Below are 20580 nucleotides of genomic sequence, written 5' to 3' on the forward strand. Positions count from 1 at the left end.
GAGAACTGAGTTAACTGGCCCGATAATGACGACATAGGAGGCAAGTGGGGAGGGTGAGCGGATCGGATGAGGAGGACGGGGTTCATTAAATTGAAGCTGTCTTAATTTGTTACAGTCGATAGCTGTTCGATATTTGATTTTCTTTTATTGTTGTATTTCGTCGCCCATTTTTGGAATTAATATGTCGAAACTGGTGTCATCCTGAAAATTTGTTCCAAGTGGATAAATATTACCAACTCACCGGCTGTAATTTGTAAATTGCAACGCGTGCCATAGAGGGATTAATTAAAACTTAATTAGTCATTCTTTCTTAGTCAGTTATGGATATTGATTTCTCGTGCAAATGATGTCCGCCTCTTTGAGTAATAGAGCTCAATGAGTAAAATTATGCTATCTTCCACGAGCGATCTTTAAAAATTCTGTACGGTCTGTATCGATATGCTATCTAGACTTGTCGGGACGCACGCCAATACCGGACTTCAAGGAAACAACACGCCGCTGTGAAAAACATTAGCATACCATGCTAATGAGGGCACACATTCCACCATTGCAGAAAGGGCATGTAGTCCGCATTCAAGGGGACACATGGACAATGAAGGCGAAGGTAGTCAGCAGGATGTTGCCCGGATCTTACGTGGTAATGACAGAAAAGGGCGAAGTTATACGGCGTAACCGCCAACATCTGCTTGCAACGAAAGAACTATTCGAGAGTTATGCAGAAGATACGTCGGATGAGGGATCGGACGACGAGGAACCAGTCCGCGATGTGAACCACCAACGGGCAATCAGACCGCGTCAGCCCATGCGCTGAGATCTACCCGAAACAGAAGGCCTCAGGAGTGGGTAGGCGACCGGGAGAATCACGTTCTGGCCCCATGGCATTTGTTCCGGCAGTGCTGGTCGAACCACCATGTTACCTAGTTTTTGTTTGGTTTTCCACTCCTTCAAAGGTAGGAAAGTGCATCGATATGCTAATCTAGACTTGTCGGGATACACGCAATACCGGTACTTATCACCGCGCACACTCTGTACGATGCCCTTTCGCTCTGTTTTTTTTTTTTTTTTTTTTTTCGCCTTTGCCCGTATTTGCACTTTGTAAATACGAGTGTTCCATAAACCAACGCGTCTTTTGCTTGCTCGGAGCTGGCCCGTTCGTATCTTACTTATATACTCAACGAAACACAGTCAACGGTGAGGACGGACAAGGCAACCACAATTTCGAGCGCTTAACTGCTGTCGCAGTGAAATTGCTATGACATGCAGCACGTCTGCCAATGTGGCCGTCGATCAACTCGCCCTCGCGGCGACGTAGCTGGTCAGTGTTCCTGCATAGATATCTAGTATGCTCGCGTAACAAGAGTATATAATGCAGGATCCATATATGGCCGGCCACCTGTGTCGCTCCATCTTGCGGGTAACGGAAATGCCCGCTGTTGCACCGCGCTGCTCGTCTTCGCTGCTGCTGCGTATCATCGTGCCGCGCTGATGTTGTGTCATTCTCTTCGTCACCGAAAGCATCTCCACTCGGAGAGATTCTACGTAGTCGAGCCGTGCGCGTCTCCTGTTTGGCATTCTAGAGTTGGCAACGCATACACTCGCATCCTGTCGCTCAGCTGCCTACGTGACAGGAACCGTGTTTGTCTCCTGAGATGTGCTCGTGATGCTGCCATCCGCAGCTCGCCGACGCGCTGGACATTAGCAGAACCGCTTAGAATAAAACCGGGAATGTGATCAGCAAGCATTTTCACTATAACGTTCGTGCTGTATGCGTGATCACTATTATTACTTCAAACAAAGGTTAAAATAAAGGCTGATGCCTTTATTCTCTTGTAAACTGGAGCGTCTGTCAAATTACATAAGTAACATTTGTCGGCGTATCGAGCATAAGATGGTGTGTCACAGTAAACGCTCGATGCGTTTCTGAAGCAGTGCACTACTGGGCCCGTTCTCACAAAAAGCCCCTGCGCTGAAATTGTTCGCAAGGTCAAATTCCAGCCATTCACCATGCTGGACATATTAGCGAACGCGGCCGGCCAATAGCAAGGATCGAGTACGTATACGAACGAAAAGCTTTGCGAATGCGGCCTATGAAATGTAAACCCGAAAAAAAAATGGCAATAAATGCAAATATAGCAACTGAAAAAGAGCACAGCTAACTCCTAAACAATACTGATGCAGGGTTCGCGATGAATACATTGTATTGAACGGTAGCCAGCCACTATATCGTTCTGGCTGAGTTCGAAACTTATTGCAGCGGCTTCGTTCGGCTACGTATGGGAGCGATACACACACAAAAAAATTATGTGGCTCCGCGCACTGTGGGAATTGGTGGACGCTAATCCGCTGCTTTAATGTATATGTGATGTAGAAGCGACAAAAAGAAATTTAGTCTCGAATTTTTTTTCTCTGCTCCGTTAGATAGCCGCCGACTCCGGAATGGCGGTATATGGAACCAGTGTTGCCAGGTCTGACGAGGCGGCGTAGCCAAAAGCTAGAGAAGTTGTAGCCCAAATGTAGCCAAACAGAAAAAAGTGCAAAATATTTCGTAGCCAAATATAGCCATTTTTATTTGCAATTTTATTTGTGTATACATTTTCACATTCGACTACGGCAATCCTTTTTTGCACAACCCGTCGTAACAAAATGTCCGTGCCGCCGTGACGGTCGGCCCTTTACATCAACAACAGCGACATCATGCTTGCACAGAACACTTTTTGGATGGCCCCGGAAGCTCTCAAGTTCCAGAGAATCGCTGCAGAGGGCGAATCAGTGCCTTTATTTTATGACAGATAGTACTAAGTTTTTGTTTTTAGTTATTTACAGTAATATTAACTACGAACTCTGCTATTTAGCTGTCGTGAACACAAAATAATGTTCAGCGTCATCGATCTCTCACGTTATCTCTGCCTACGACGTAGAAGTTCAGCTCTCCAGCGATCTGTGACAGCGACGTGCACACGGCTTCTTTTTTGATGCGCTAAAACAAGTCTTTTGCGCTATGATATCTCGCGTTATTTCTCTCACATTCCTATTTTGTTTTCTCGTTTTTTTTTCATTTAGCTTGGCTCGGATTAGCTGGGGCAGACACTACCTATATAGTGTCAATTTAAATAACCTGGCCGCCATCTTAGGTCTCTAACACGCCAAGAACATGCGTTAAGAAAAGCGACAGGCAACAGGTGCCACTCACTGTCTGAATCAGTGTAAGCGGAGCTTTAAAAGATTACTGCGCAAACCGGCACACTAGTGTGAGAAGCGCGCAGTCGTTTTCGGCGACGAGCACGTCCCGAACTGACTCGCTCGAAATGGTAAAAGCCGCGACGGCGCACAAAGAGCAATGGTAAACAACAAATTGATAACAGTGGTAATGCTGTGAAAACCGGTTACTGTCAAAAAGCAAACCATGTTGATGGCTAATAAAGTTTTAGAATAGGTGCCTCTAAATTTGGGGCCCCAAAGAGCTTTGCAGGTGTTATCGTTGGGGCATGCAAGAATGAAGAGTTTTGGGATAGGCGTTTTGCGTTTGCGGATAGCGTGTTGCGTTTGCAGCGTCACTACGGCGTCAAGGAAAAGCTGTTATAAATATTAAAATAAAATATATCATTTTATGATAAGAAAAGTAATTTAGACTGCGTTTTTTCGTGTTTAATTACAATTTAGAACTTATTCTATTAGCAGCATGCAACTTGTTGCGCTTAGTTTTGAGTAACCAACCTTACGCACCTTCACCCAGCCAAGTCAATCCGTGATAGGCCTACGAGCCATGAAATCGACAATTGAATTCGTAATCAGCGGCGTATAATTAATCAATCTTCGTTATACATGTTGAGAGAAAGCGATAACCGCAGTCACTTCTACGAACTTCACGCGTTACCACGAATCGAGCCCAATTTTGTGCTAGGTTGGAGCCGTCGCTTCGATGGGCGCCGCCATGTTTGGTGACGAAAGCTTTTGGGGTAGCTTTTGGGGCTCCCGCTAAATTGATGAAATAGCGTGCCCGACGCAAAACCCAAGCACAGTTACCGTCTTGCGGATGCGCAGTGGCTTCGACGCTATTTCTTTGGGGTCCCAATACGTTTGAGGACCGTATTCTAAAACTCTAATAATTGCTGGGGTTTTACGTGCCAAAACCACGATATGATTGGGAGGCATGAAGCAGTGGGGACTCCCGATTAATTTTGGCCACCTAGGTTTCTTTAACGTACACCTAAGTACACGGGTGTCCCTGCATTTCGCCTTGATTGAAATGCGGCCGCCGTGGCCGGGAATCAAACCCGCGTCATCGAGCCAGCAGCATGACACCTCACAAGCTAAGCTAACACGGTGGGTGAAGTTCTCGTGACGTGGTGCACTGATGTCATCGTGGCGAACATGTTTCGATATTGGCAGAAAGTAACGTCATTGCATCCATGACATTACGGGCAAACCATCTAGAAGTAAAAGCACCAGAACCCTCCTTTGGCTCGGGGTCTTGCTCCCATTCTTTTTTATACGTTCTCGCATACTTGGCCCACTTCCCCATGTTTGGATTATCCACTCTGAGGCGGATCCGATCTTACGTCCAACCTATCGAAATGAATGTCGAATCTAAGCACGAAGAAAAATTCATCTAGCAAGAAAGTGAAAATGGCAGTGAAGCTTCGCGCCAGAAACGTGGAGTAGGTCGAAAGCTGTGCCCGTCGCGATACGTCATCCGGAAGACATGGCCATGAACACTGGAGCGTGTCATCCACCCGTGCTTCCCTTCTTTCATGTCGGCTCCACGATCGCCCGACGACCCTGACCCTATGTTATTGCTCTCCCTTCCTGAGCATAGCCATGTTAGTACAGTGTACTGTGAAAAATCCACTACGCCCAGGTTCATCCCGATTCCCGGGGATCGGGTGCCTAACGGCCAAGCAGGGTGTAAGTTTAAGTGCATCAAGGATCAAAGCCACCGGCTCAGACAACAGCGCAGAGAGGGAAGGAAAGGCGGGGGTCATTTCGCGCACGCACGTACGCTCAGCCACGCGGTCGGCTCAGCCAGCTACAACACAGCCTTCGAGATTTGCTTCTACCCGATCAGAGCCACCTCTGGAGCGTGGATTAGGGCGCCACTTATAGCCCAAACACAGCCAAGTGGCAGATTTTCAGTAGCCCAAATATAGCCACATAGCCAACTCGTCCAAGTCGACGCCAAAATTTTTTTCCCGTAGCCCAATTTGGCTATATATAGCCAAACCTGGCAACACTGTATGGAACCTCAACTTCCTTTAACGTGACAGACAAAAAGAAGTGCGCCCTTTTTTTTGGCATGGAGCTTGTTTACAAGTAACCTGTGTGCGTCGCATAAATTTGGAGGTTGGAGGCTTCAAGTGCTATCACTAATGCGTGAGCCGCGGCAGTAGGTCCAAGCTGCATTGTGTTCGCCTTGTCGAAAGGTTTAGACAAGGAAATAATAGGGGAGAGAAGGTGAGAAGGACGGAGGGCGCTGCGCGTTCTGACAAAAGCGACAACATGGAACCAAGCTCGTTATCCTTTCTGTAATGCGGAAAAGCGCAAAGTGAAAGAAGAAAGAATGGCTTATGCGACGTGCGTCCAGCTATCGGCAAGACACTGCCATTGTGTGGCTTGCGACCACTGGACCAGGTTGAGCGGCGCATGCGTCAGCGGCTTGCAACCACCACCTCCGCTTTTCGTGACGTGCTGATATGCCTTGTAAACAAACCTAATACGCCAATAAGCCGCGCTATATTTGGGGTAGGAAATTTGCAGGCGCAAGTTGGAATCAGCTGACGCAAGACAGGGGTATAAAAAACATTATGGGGTTTTACGTGCCACGACCACCATCTGATTATGAGACACGCCGTAGTGGGGACTCCGGATTAATTTCTACCACCTGGGGTTCTTTAGCCTGCACCATATCTAAGTACACGGGTGTTTTCTCCATTTCGCCCCCATCGAAATGCGGCCACCGTGGCCGGGATTCGATCCCGCGACCTCGGCTCAGTAGCCCAACACCATAACCACTAAGCAACCACGGCAGGTCGCAAGACAGGCGTAATTGGAGATCGCAGGGAGAGGCCTTCGTCCTGCAGTGGACATAAATATAGGCTGATGATGACGATGATGATGATGATGATGATAGTTGGGGCGTATATTGAAACGGTCACCTTAAAAGAGGTGATTTCGAGTGCGTTCAAGAATATCTGCTAGGACACTGTATAGTTATGGGGTCGGCAAATATCTTATGAAGCAAAGAAAGTGGGATAGAACATGTTTATGTCAGTACCATTTTAAGACACTATGTTACGCTATGTAGGCGTCATGTTTACATTATGTGAATGTTTATTTCTGGCGTCATGCATATGCGACGACATTGCTTGCGTCGAAGCAATATAGAGAATGAATTTAGTTGACTTCTTGATTCCTTGAACGAAGCGAATGATCGTCCCTTCTTCACATTCGACGTTCATTTCCACCTCCCAATCGAAACGCTGGTACATGTGCTTTAAGATTGCGCTGAACTATACGAACACCATTTGTATATATCAGCGCCGCTAAGCATGTGCTTCCTCTACAAATTAATCCTCACTAACGTGACAGCTTTCTTCGTGCCTTCCCTGTCCGACTCCCCGGCTGTGTGAGAGAGACCCCGTTACGTCTACTCGCGGCGAGACACCGACGCCAAACCTGGAGAAAGAGGCAAAGAAGTTCGGTTCACATGTCTACACCTGAGCTGCAGTAAAATGCGATAGCATATTATCAGGATCGATCCATCCACCCATGCATTTGATTGCATTGCCTCACTGCAAGAGACATGCGTGCTCTTGCTGAGCACGCATGTGTTGCACTTGGTGTCAGGATCGACCCATCAGGTCACCGCCTTCAATAACGCAGCCTCCTTGATCGGCCCAGTTTTATTGCGATAGCAATTATATGGACACTTCAACCGGATTTCTGCCGTCGCCGTCGCCGTGAGGTTCCGTATAGATAAAAATCTTCGCCGCGCGCCGTATGCCCGAGCGGAAGCGTGCGGGGACGCGCGCTATCACGGAGAGCGAACGCACTCAATCTCCCACGCGCAAGCAAGGAAGCGGAAAGCCAGCGCCGGAGGGAGCGGGGGCACTTCCACTCTGCCAACAACCGCGCTCGTCGCTCGCCCGCACAGTCTCTTATCTATCCCACGCGCAAGCGAGAAAGCGGGAAGCCAGCGCCGGAAGGAGCGGGGGGGGGAGGGGGGGGGGCGCACTTCTACTCTGCCAACAACCGCGCTCGTCGCTCGACCGCACCGTCTCTTATCTCCACGCGGCTCTGACCTTTATGCACTATGCATTCGCCGCTCAGTTTCTGTTGAAGCGATAGACCGCACGTACCTTCGCCCGCTGCAGCGTATGGGCTTGCTGCCAGCGTTTTGACAGTCGTTGTCTGTTTATTGAACCGCACTCGGGATCGGACAAATTTTAATCGGCGAGAAACCCGGCAGCCAGTAAGGGCACGCCTAATCCCGAAGAAGAGGCTAAGATGACTTCGCTTGAAAAACGCCTGTGAGCTGAGGTTCCGGTGCACGTTATCGAAGAACCTCAGGTGATAAAAACTTTTGGAGCTCATTTTATGAAGGGAGTGTCCACACACACACAAAAAAAGGAATGAAACACATTAGATACATTTGCAAGTAGAAGACCAGGAAACGGAACGTCATCAATAATTTGCGCGCCCTTGCGGATACCGCTCTGGCCGAAGTCGACATGTGGCAGCCGGCGAAGAAAAGAAGTAGAACACATCGGTGTGGCTTGGCGTACGCGGTATACGAAAGAAGAAGAAAAGTAATACCAAGAAGAAGTAGTGTACGGCTCGAGCGAAACATGGGAGGGATAGGAGATAAACGAGGTGAAGGGGAACGTGAGCAGTAAGCGGATTGGTGCAGCCAACAGGAGCAACGGAAGCTCAGGCAGCGTCCGGTCGTGGCCGGTTCGGCGACGGTCTGTGCTAGCGGAACGCGTGGTACCAGCCCAGAATGTTTGCACTCGGACGCTTACGCCTTGAGGGAAACGCAGATGCTCATATGGGGATTAATGTCTGCTTGTTGGACGCGTGACGATCGACATTCTTTGAACGTGCGGCGAAGAATGGTCAGGCGCGGAACATCGGTTACGTACGTAGCGGAGGAAGGGGCGACTGTGTTGGCGAATTGGACAATATATTGTTGCAGAAGAAATTGCTCAGACTTCTAAACTACTGGCCTCGTAATCAACTTGAAGACGCGATCCCGAAGCCAAGCATTAGACGGCTGTTGTCCCATGTACTCCTGATATCAATCGCCTTCAGTCACGTCTGAGTCATGTCCTATGGTGCAGGCGGTGTGCTTGTCTACAGGAAAGATGAAATGCGCGCATTAAAATTCCACGCTTTGCCTGCGCATACAGGAATATAGTGGATCTCGCGTATCAAAGTGGGAAAGAGTATGCTCACACACACACACACACACACACACACACACACACACACACACACACACACACACACACACACACACACACACACACACACACACACACACACACACACACACACACACACACACACACACACACGCACACGCACGCACACACGCGCACACACACACGCACACACACAAACACACACACAAACACACACACACACACACACATACATACATACATACATACATACATACATACATACATACATACATACATACATACATACATACATACATACATACATACATACATACATACATACATACATACATACATACATACATGCATGCTTTTAACATGAGTAGTCTTGCGTGTTTGTAACGTCTGTCTAATGTTTGCTTCGCTATGCGATATACTCCGCTTCTCACAGCTTCTCTACCGTTCCGCGCTTTTGATAATAAAGGTTCCCGGAGGCTGGGTGCACCGTTGTTCGAAAAACGACTCTTGTGCGTCAATGAACACATGCAAAAGGCAGCTTGAATCTAATTGATTGTAATTACCACGCTTTTCCCTTTACACCATGCACAAACGTTGAGAAGCTGGATTCGAGTATTTTACTTTGGGACTATGGCTAGAACGCGAAGCGCGCCATTCATTCTTCCGAACAACAACACCTAGCGCGACTCACTCCGCGGGCAATCGCGCAGCCCACGCTCACAGAGCGCTGACAGAGCGCGTTGTTACAGAGGGAGCATCGTGTAACGCGCTCGGCTGCAGCGTCAGTGAGCGGCGTCTGTTTTTGCTTTGCCATTGTGTTTCCTCTCGAGAGCCAGACGCGTCGCCGAGTGGCCGCTCGCATTATGCAGCTAGAGCAGGCGAGTCGCTACGCGCGTACAAGCGTGCGGAAGAGCGCGCACCTCGCGCTTGGTTTCAGTTTGCCGAAAGCTTCCGCCATTGCGCATGAGTGACAGAAAGCAAGCAGAGCGCAGAAAAGCGCGGAAAAAGAAAGAAAAAGAAAGTAAATAGCCAGGCTGGGCGAACGGCGAAGCGGCGCGCAAAAGCCGAGAGCTTCCTGTAAAACGATAGCGCTCAGAGTGGCGCAGATATGCTAATCGACCGCTTTTCATACACCTCTTTCTTTTTTTCTCTCTCTCTCCCCTTTTGAGCGGACGCTTAGCAGACGTTGACAAACAAAGGTTTGGCGGCGACACTGCTGCAGCTAGAGGTCGAGGCGTCATCAGCAATAACAGTGTCGGGTGAACGACTTTCCAGACCAGCGAGCAGATTTTTTTTTCTTTAAGATTAACTAAAGAGAAAGTATTATAAACTGAGCCAGGGAGACCAGCGGTCGCAGTAAACACGAACAATGGTGACGTCATAGCAGCGATTGTGGGAAGCTCCTGCCCACGTATATCACTGAGCAAAACAAAACCCTCCTTATTTCGTCAGCTGACCACCTCACAACCCCTTCTCCTCTTTCGACCGCCAAAGGCTGAAGCGAAGAAGCGGGGGCTGTGGAATGTGTCGTACCCGTCACTGCGATAGTGTGCTCACGCGACAGTAGTGCCTTAGTAGCGTGTGTGTGAAGCTCGCCACCAAGTGACCTCGCATATACTGGTGTCTCCATTCGGTAAGCGCTCAATGTGATCGTCGTCAGCGGTCATGTTTTGTCATGGACATGCATTGAGAATAGAAGAATGTTTTATCAAACGTGCGTACCATTGCCAAGCAATGAATCAGTGGTTCTGCCCTTTGCATTTCAGAACAGAGACAATGATAAAGCATACACTCGCTAGGCTTCCTACATCTATATTTTGAGCTCCTCGCATGTGACCGTGAAGAGGGTACTCACTTCGAAATGATGACATTTCGATGTCTCCTCGTTAGTTTATTTCTTGTTATATAGCTTTTAGTATCTGGAGAACACAGTTTTTATAAGCTCTAACTCTCCGCTGGAATTCAGGACTCGTAATTAAAAAAAAAAGTTCTGTTTGTAAGAGCTGATGCTAGCCAATCGTAATGTCTGACATATTATTGGCGTAGGCGACCGACTGATGGCTAACAGCCCGTACTTGACCGAAAACCTGTGAGTTTGGCCCCCTATCTTTCGTGGATTTCCACAAAGCGTGGAAAAAGTCTCACCAACTCTAAAGAGATGGCCAAGAATACCCTCTAATGCTAAAGTTACTCGCGCGAGGTGGACCAGGACTTACTTGCCATGTTGTCGGGGAGCGCACTTCGTGCATAACTGATGTGCACGGTGCAGTTTGTATGTCAGTTATTCCCTGAGACACTTCAATGGCCGCAACCTGCTACGGGACGCCGATTTTGAGAGAGGACTGACAATAACAATAGCCGAGTTTTGAATTTTGACCAGTGCATGCATATAACTAGTTGGCACCCTACATATACGTCACATTCGTTGTGCGCTCATCTGACTTGCCGTTTCATGTGTTTTTAATGCGATTAGCATTCTTGTGAACTTCACCGAGTTTTCGCTATGTATGTATGTTCACGCCTAACCTCTTTCACGTCAACTTGGGTCACTGGGTTTCTGGCACTGGTTGTGTGCCGCTATTCAATCAACATGTATCACGCCAACTTCGGTCGCAGAGTGTGTGTCACGGAGTATGTGCCGCTTTTATCATAATCTAAATTTATCATCACTAATTATACACCCAACATAATATATATTGTTAATGTCTGCTTAAGGTCTGCTCGGCTGGGGGTCAGTGAACTATCGTGCCTGCCAGGGAGAATAAAAGTAGCGTCGGAAAAAAGGTGTTCAGGCGCACCAAAAAAGAAAAAAAAAAGGTGGTTAAGCGCGGGGGTGTTGATATATAGATAAAAGGACGAAATGATTGAGTGACAGCAATGGGAGGTTGGCATATTGTTGACAATCGCATAAAAAATTAATAAAAAATATAAAAAATACTGCAGTGAAATTTCACTGCAGTGAAATTCACTGCAGTGAAATTCACTGCAGTTCAAAAAAAAAGGTATTTAAGGAAATCTTAAAGCAGATTTTTCAAGTATACCTTCATATTTTCGTAAAAAGAGTCGAAAATTCTAAACTGTCAAAAACATTTATTCAGTACGTATAAATATGTAGCTGCCGCGGTTAGAACATATTGGAGCAAAAAATAACTTATTATGGTGTATACCAATAATTTGTGAAGAGCAGTTTTCGAAAACTCATATGAAAGAAATAGGTTTTACGTGCAAACTATATATAATCTAATAAATGCAGTAACAAATACGGACACTCGCAAAAGACGTAAAAGAAGTCTGTTGTTGGTGCTCCGCTCGCCCTGCTTGGCCGTTGATCAGACCACTTTCGTGTTCCTTGATCCCAGTGATAAATCACGACTACACCTGAACGCGAATCGTTCTAATTCGAAATAAACTTTCACTCACTCACTCATCTGAACGCGTTCTCGGCTTTGGTGGAGGTGCGGTTCTGCCGCGTGCGATAAGCGAGGGGACAATTGTCAGTGTTGGCAGGCACCGGCACGCCATGCTTCCCGTCTCAGAGGCCAAAAAATCTGTGTGGTCTGAAAAGAACACCCTGTATACTACAGCGTCATATACGCTGCTACCTGATTGCATGTTCATTCAATCACTGCGACAGCGTGCTCATCGGTTGCAGACGGATAAGAGGGAGAACGAGGCCTAAATGGGGACGCTCTCGAATGTTGAGCAATGCTATACGAGAGCTGCCGGAATTGGCAGAGATCGACCTCGTCGCCGGGAACGACTGCTGAGTAAGTGGGAAGCCATCTGGGATCCTTCTGACTTCTACGACGGTGAGTTCGGCGAGTGAGCGTGACCGCGTGGGCAGCTCCGATCGTTCGCCTGATTGAGTCGCCTTCTTGTGTTGACGTTAATTAAGGTGCGAAACCAGCGGGCCAAAACAAATGCAAGGACAGTCGTAAAGAAGGTTTCAGAGCAAACGCTGGTCCTGTTTGCCCTGTCGCTTTCTTCACCTCTGCCCTTGTCTTTTTTACGCTGGCATATCGTATCTTTGTTAACGTGGTTTACCAACAGGCCCAGGAACGGACTCTACTGAACTTTTATTGGTGCTTGGCCTACACTTACAGGCGTCAGCTTTTGCCTGTGTTGTCGTTGGGACATAAGCAGGCTTGACCTGGAAGTATTACGTAGTGTAGTGGCCTGTCTATGCGCCAAGCTTTCTTTCGCGCGTACACTTAATGCACCGAAAGCCTTGCAAAAACGTTATACTGCGTAGACATAATCACGCAGGATTTGGTTCTAGCTCGAGCCATCCTTGCCAGGTCGTTTCGTCTCTCTATTCGAAAGAGACATCCAGAGTGGTGAAAGCGATTTTCATCACTCTCCTGCATGGTCACTCTTAGAAAAGTAGCCACCGACATCTCAAATTCACAAACAAAAAATAATTATCAATTTGTACTGTACGTTTAGTACGTGCGAGGCCCTTCTCCCTACTGTTGTCAAGTCTACAGACACTCTTAAATGTGTAACTTTTTTTTAATGTAACCAGTACCCTGATTCAGGGGCAACCAGTTCGAACGTCGGTCATCTGCAGCGCCGCCTGTGTTGTGATGATGGTGAAGATCGCTTTGTGATCGGCTGCATAATCACTGCTAACATGGTTTCCCTGGTCCTCTCGACCTCTCCCTCCTACTGCCTTAGTTAGTTATTATAATAATTTTAAGGGAAAGCATATATAGATACACCAAAATGAGGTGAGGGGGGCCATGCCGTAAGGCCTTTTGTGCCCTGTCGTATAGAGTCCTTGTCAAAAGTTTCCCAGTCACGACGTGCATAAGTGGGCCTCTTTGTCAGACCGAATACTAGAGACCTCTGCGGAAATTTGGTCTCACGTGATTTTCAGATATCAAGAGGGGCCGCGCTCCTCACTATCCTGATCTTCGCAACCATGCAGTTCTGCTGCTGCAGCCCTATCAACAGGTACCGGCGACAAATCTTGTTACGCTTGGAGCGGCTTCGAAACTTTCAACGAAGGCTGGACATTATGTTATGCTATATCATGACTGACAGTTCATTAACTACGGAAGGAAAAAGGAAAAGAAGAACTGAGAAGCGCCTGACAATTGCAACGCAAGTTTTCTGCGATGGCGCGACTGTAACTTTGTATTCAAAATAGAGGCTAATGCTGAGAGCACTACCCTCTGCGATTTATTGTTCATCCAAGAGTCACAGGTGTGGCTATATAAACACAGACGGCCGAACTTTCAGCGGCCGTTAAATAAGAAACACGGAAAGACAGCCGTTTGTTCAGATCTGAGCAATATTAAGTACCCCAAGTCTGAGCCATATGCTCGAGCCGTTGTAAATTGTAGCGGACTGTAGACACCTCGCATTGCGATTAAGAAAATATGATGACATGATACAAACTATAGCGTGACTGAGCGCATCTCCATTCGATGTCCCGCCGTGTGACCGGAGACAGCGGTGCCCTTTCGCCGCTCACTGCAGACATAAGGAGTGTGCGTCATGTGTTATTGTCTATACGGGCGTTAAAAAAAATAATAAAGAAATAAAAGGACGCGAGCGATAAATGAATGTAGCGAAGTCCAACCTTCCGAGACAGCAACAAAGAAAAAAAAAAAGGTAAAAGGAGAATTGTGACCTTTCCGCCTAAAGTATGAAGCATTGGCTGCGATGACAAAGGGCAACGCAGGGTAACCGCGCCGCCTTGTGGTTCTTGCTCTTTCCTTTCCAATATTTCACTTCGTGCCTCGAGAGGCGTTCCGTGCCCTTCTTTAGATATTTCACCACTGCGGTTTTCTTTTCCTTCCTCTTTCGTACAGAAAAAGAAAAAAAATGCTTTCCACGTGGCTCGACGAAAACGCAACCGGTTAGGGTTCTATTTTTTTAGCAAGAAGGTGCTTAAGGCTTTAACAATCGCTTCACTTGACGAGGCACTGCTGCCACTTTCGTTATAATACATACAAAGACCAAGTATTTGGAGCGCAAGCAACCTGGAAGGCAACGAACCGAGGCCTAAGCCAGAGTGGGATTCCTTCCTTTCCTGGCGGCTGATATCGTTTCGTTCAACGCTGTACGTCAGTTTTGAGCCAGGGGACAGCTCATATCAGCTTTCGCTGTAAAATTAGCTCAATGTCGTTTGTTTCATACGTAAGTCTGTCCGTATGTGACATGTTAACCAAAAGCTGAGCGTCTAGAAAGCCACTGAAACGCAGGAGGCATCGGCGTCCCGTTTTCGCATGGAGGCTTACGGTGCAATAATTTCGTAAGTGAGGATAGTGTGACAGCCAGGATTTTCCGAAATCATTTCTTTTTGCGCTCTCTCATGAAAGTAGAGGCGAGTACTCGCCATACCACCAGGACTAAGCATGTCAGAAAATAGTTACTAACGCTAAACAAGCTGAGCCGTGCGTAACACGCCCTTTGACATTTAACTTGGACACTGAAATTACTGGCGCCACGCGAATACACAGGCTGATGTAAATTGTACTGAAACCTTCTAAAAAGATTTATTACATGGATAGTTACATCATGTCACACTGAATGTCATTCCACGACACTGCTATAGTATTATCTTTCTCTCCGGTATACGGACGTCTCCGAGAGAGAGAGAGAGAGAAAAAAAAGATGCATAGAAAGGAAGGGAGGTTAACCAGAGGTAGTTCCGGTTGGCTACCCTGCACGGGGAGAAGGAGTAGGGAGATAAAAAGAGAAAGAGAGTGGGAGGGGGAGAGAGAGAGACGAGCACAAACAAACCGCGTACACTATAGAGCGGTAGGGGGCGGCGTTCTTAAAGTCTGTCGTGAAGGCCCGTAGACTGCAGGAACCTTAGTAGCGCGAGTAAGGCCTTCAGCGCGGATGTTCTGTCGGAGCACTGACCTAAACCTTTTAGTTCCGTTAGTGGACGATTGTCCAATTGGTCCAGCACTCTGCACAACATTTGTCTCACCGCACTATATAGCTCGGGCAGGCACAGATAATGTGTTCGAGCGTCTCATCGCTGCTGCATATGTCGCACGTGGGGCTGTTGGCCCGTCCAATAAGGAAGGCATATGAGTTCGTAAATGCAACGCCTAGCCACAGACGGTACAGCATGGTCTGTTCACGTCGTGGTAATCCAGGCGGGAGATGCATCGGTATATCCGCAGGCAACGAACGCAAACGACGCATGGTGAAAGTGTTCGAGTCCCACAGGGGCAACGCACATTCACGGGACATCAATCGTAGCCCAGCCGCAGCGTCTGCTCGTGAAAGTGGAATCAAGACACATTGACCACTTTCATGCGCAGATCGGGCGGCTTCGTCGGCGTGGTCATTCCCGCTGATGTTGCAATGTCCTGGAAGCCATTGAAAGATTATGTTGTGTCCTTTGTCATGGCTGCGATGATATATTTCTCGTATTTCTGACATAAAACTGGGTAGTAGGGGAACGCCGCAAGGCTCGGTATTGTCCCCCTTTCTCTTCAACGCAGACGGCCTTGTAGACGAGCATCCGCCGCGGCTGTGGGAGGCAAGTGCTGCCGCCGGGTACCTACCGGTAAAATAGGTACAAGCGCGCTCCCGGCCTGGTGCTCGGCCATTATGGGACCTCAACGCTTGGAAAGGGGTGTTTGACCTCAACCCGAAGGCGCCCCCACCTCAATAGGTGCTTGGGGCGCCACATGGGAAATGACCGCCATGGGAGCGGCCCAGACATCACTTTTTTTTTTTTTTTTTTTGGACAAGAGGCGCCCAGAGACAAGAGCTGAAATCTCTATTGGGCCCTCTTTCGAGATGTGGACCCCCCACGACAGCCGAGCACCAGGCCAGGGGACATCTCTACCCATTGGAAAAACCGGTGGGTTCCCGGCGGCACCGGGATTTGAACTCGGTACCTCCCGCATACGAGGCGGATGCTCTACCGCTCGCCAACCTCATACTTTTCTGTAACGGGCTTAACCATACAGTGCAAAGCAACGGGGCTGATTTTTTCAAAGCATTGGGGTTTAGGGACAGTGAAGGCAAAACAGACTTTAAGCGGGTAGAAATAACCAAACGGAGGTTATCTTATTGGTGGCTAAAATCAAGACAGGAGTGAAATTTCACCCACCACAAAGTACAAAATATGTTAATAGTCATGGCTAGGTGGCGTATGCCACCGCCCGATTTAAAGGGTTCAGCCTCATCCATCCATTCATCCATCCGCTCGATTGCTCCTCCCTCCAGCGCTACCGGCGCATCACTGCTTCTCATTTCTCCAAGTTTCACGTTAGTGTAGCTGCATTAGCGCTGGATTTGAACTACACAAGCGCAGGATTTCAGCACAATTGGAGCGACATTAAGCGCTGGATTTGAGCAGGATTTGAGCTCTATTGGAACTGCATTTGAGCTACATTCTGCAACTGCACGGAGTTGCCACAAACGTCCGACCGTAGCCGAAGCCAACGGTTGCATGCTGCAACTGTTTCGTGCGAGTTTCGCGCAACGCACCGTTTCGCTATCCGTCTGCTGAGCACTTCGAGTCAAATTTTTTCCAACTTTATGGTGGACAAATATTGTTCGTAATAGTTGGAATGTTGGTTAACTTGTTTCTATAAAGAAAGTAACAGAAATGAAATACGTGAAGTCCCCAGGGGATGTAGGGACGTATTCTCGGACGATCGCTTTCGGCGATATCACTTTCAGTCCGCGCTTGTTGACTGGTTGAGCGAAGCCGGATGGGCTAATTGGCTGGTTGATCACTGCGTCACGCGAAGGCGATAGTATCGCCGAAAGTGATCGTCCGAGAATACGTCATAGCCAGTCGTAACTCTGGTCCACTGAAGTGCATATGATGCTACATGAGTTCAATGCAAATGATCGAGTGTCACACTTCTGTGCGTACATTAAAGACGCGATTTTAAAATAAACCAGTTGAAAGTATGTGCTATGTGCTTCTCGTCCTTCAATTCTATTGTCCACGTCTGTTAAGCGCATTTACACATTGAAACAGAAGTTTAGTAGCTGAGATATTCTGTCCGTATTCACAAAATGTAGCCTCGTTTCTTCATTGGCTGCTTTTGGGGCACAAGCCACTGACGGCAGTATTCGTCACGACAAAGAGGCGATTCTAGAAGGACTGAAATTTGAGCAAGTTGGTATTTGACAAGTCGAGACGATTGCCGCAGTGATACTTACGTAAGAGAAATTTTGTGAACACCGGGCTCTGGTCTGCAAGTGTAACGTATATAATCAAGCCAGACCACGACGCTGCCTCCGTATCTGGATCCAAGTCCAGACTCGTGACGCTCGTGACACTTGGGCTTGCGACGCTCGAGTGAACTCTCGTCAGCTTTGAGGAGGCGTTACGTTTCGACAAAGCAAACGGCACAACGCGCTTCCTTGGAAGCCATATCCACCGCTGTGGCCAAGGACGCGTTCGTCGCCGATGTGCGCTGCGTGAGTAGCGAGAAATAACTTCGTCGCGTCTGGTATCATTTTGCACTGTCTCGTCTTGTCTTCTCAGCACGTGCCTTCTGTTGACAGACGCCTGGACAACCCTCCTGTGTCTGCTGTGTGCTCTGCTTGCGTGTAGCATTTGATGTGAGCTGTTCGTAGTTGCTTAGACCATCAGAACTTTTGGAAAGTATACGGGGTGATCATTTTTTAAGTTTTACAGAATTTTTTTAAAATCGCCTGTTGCAGATCGTTCTAGTCCTCGAGCTAGATTATTCAGAGAAGCGGACATTCGAAGGACATATTCAACTTATTTAAGAAATTTACTAATTAGCTTCTTAATTAATTACCTTACGGCACATTGCTATTTAATTACGAATTGTAGCGGTGAGTTGAAATTGAAAGGAATTTTTCAGAATGACAGCCGTTTGGAGATATGAGCCGTCAAACTCGCCGTATAAAAATGCACTGTTGTTCCACTTACTTTTTTTACAGAACGCTCGTTTATGCGTTGAAGCACAAAAGTAACTGGAACGCCCATGTATCTCGTCCCCCACTTTTGGGAAATCGTATCTAGAAACTGGTGTCATCCTGGAGATTCATTTCAAATGGATACGTCTTGTAATCTCACAGGCTACAATTCATAAATTGCAATATTTGCCGTAAAGTAATTATTTAGAAGTTGATTAGTAAATTTTTGTTAATTAGTTGAATATGTGTTTTGATTTCTCGTGCTAGTAATGTCCGCCTCTTCGAATGATCCAGCTGAAGAACAAGAATTATGCTACCTGCCGCAGGCGATTTACAAAATTCCAAAAGAAGTGGGAATAAAATTATTTGCATATTGTCTCGCCGCAAGCGCAGAGTAGCGGCACCGTGGAACTACATTCTTGCAGATTTTCGACAACAAGGTGTGCGTTCGCCAGCTCGACGCATAACTGCAATATTCCGACGGTATGCTGATTGTTCAATTACTATGGCAGCCAATCTCGGAGTTCCTATGAAATCAAGTCAAGTATTTTATTTCAATTTGTACATACAAACATACTAGGGATGGTGAGAGAAAAGCAGCTAATTATACACTGTTTGACTGGCCTCACCACCCCTATACAAGTCAATAGTAGGCACATGGAAAAAAACACCCACTGGACAAAAATGAGTACAAGTCTATATGCAACTTATAAAGAACAAGTATGTATAACTTGCAACTATGTACAACTTATAAAGAACAAGTTGACAGAAAGTACGTATATCTCGTATTCGGCAACAATAAGTAATGCAAGTGATTGTAAAGCTATAACACAGAGTGGTGTTATCGCAACCTTTCAGTGCCCTCACACTGGGAAGTTTCGCCTTCGCACTCGAAACTACCCAGTACGTCAAACCCACCTTTCTCCTAACCCCTATCTCCTTATATGCCTTGCGCCATATTGGTCAAATTTAGGAATAAGAAATTACGCAAATCCAACACAAATTTTGGCATCTGTGTGAAACGAAGCGTTCTTGAAGCGGCTAATGAAATGCTATAAATTTGCCCATTTGATTTCTGGGTCATTGGCATAGAGGAAACTGGCGCGCGCTCGTGTGCTCTCGCGCATCCGTACTGCGCAATGAGGCCACTCTTCGATTGCCTTGTGTTTCTTCATTCCTTCTTTATTTTAAGTGTATCGCCCGCTTCTTGGCCAATCCCCCATTGTGGATATCTGCCATAGTATGGAAATCATCACCATCATCAACACGCGGCGGTCATCTCGAAGAGCTAGTTGGCGATGGTACTATAGAAGTATACGTGCGATTGTAGCCTAACGAAGTCTCATTAAAATTTGAGCATGCGGAGCAGGCTGAAGGTTTTAGAATTTTATATGACTTTAAGCATGGCGTGTGGATGTATTATGTATAGAATGTATTGCATGGCAGGTAACATGTAAAACTAAAAACGCTTGTGGCCTAATGGTTAGAGCATCGGGGGACCGAGGTTCGATCACAGCATCGAGCACGCAGTTCTTTTTTTTTTTTTTTTTTTTTTTACATACCCAGTCACCCAATTTTGTCCGACGGTTGGTTTTGAACCCAATTCCCCCAGAAGAGCAGCCTGATGCTTTGCCCACTCGACCATAGACCATCTAGTGACCCCAGTTGTGAGCTATTCGACATGACAGCGGCAGCAGCACCCAGCCACGGTCAGGAAAGTCCGGGAGGATTCGCAAAGAAAATTAAGCTTCGCTTTAAAAAAAAATTACGGCAGAACCTATCTCACAAGGCTGTCGACGTTAATGCGGTTAGCATTCATGCAATGGAGCCGCACCCCGTATTGCTTAAGACACCTTTATCACAATATTTAGTGGTCATTCTGATAGTTCCATTGCTTTGGGTTCGTTACCGATTGCACAGATCTCACGCTTACATGGGAATCAATTTTAATTAAGCGCAACGTTTTTTTAATGTTTGCGCAAATGGTTAATTTAAATGTCGTGCAAACCAAAACACCAATGACGGCAATGTTTGTACTAAATGATGCAAATAGACTGTACTTTTACGCACTTCTTTGCCGGCGTCTTGAATTTTCTGTTGCTGACTTCTTCCCTTCTCAGTAGCTCGACGCATCTCGCTCAGTGCACGCTCAAGCAAGACAAGCAGGACAACAGGCAATGATTATGATAAATACGCTTATTGAAAAACAAAAAGATATTGGGTTACGGGAAGACTGGTCGGGTTCCTATCTGGGACACCGTTGGCAAAAGCCACTGCC

General features: G+C 47.1%; 1 protein-coding gene across 2 annotated transcripts in view; it reads left to right on the forward strand.

The window, feature by feature from the left end:
• Positions 1–20580, forward strand: part of LOC119460900 (unextended protein) — a 66037-nt gene that overhangs the window by 32764 nt on the left and 12693 nt on the right. The window contains exon 1 of one of the 2 annotated variants that reach the window (XM_049666830.1): positions 9744–10053. The exons of the other annotated variant lie outside the window; for it this stretch is intronic. The gene's annotated coding sequence lies outside the window, so the exon portion shown is untranslated. Of the gene's footprint in view, positions 1–9743; positions 10054–20580 lie in introns of those variants that run through there. 2 annotated transcript variants of the gene reach the window in all.

This window comes from Dermacentor silvarum, chromosome 1 (assembly GCF_013339745.2).
Source record: "Dermacentor silvarum isolate Dsil-2018 chromosome 1, BIME_Dsil_1.4, whole genome shotgun sequence".
Taxonomy (NCBI): Eukaryota; Metazoa; Arthropoda; class Arachnida; order Ixodida; family Ixodidae; genus Dermacentor; species Dermacentor silvarum.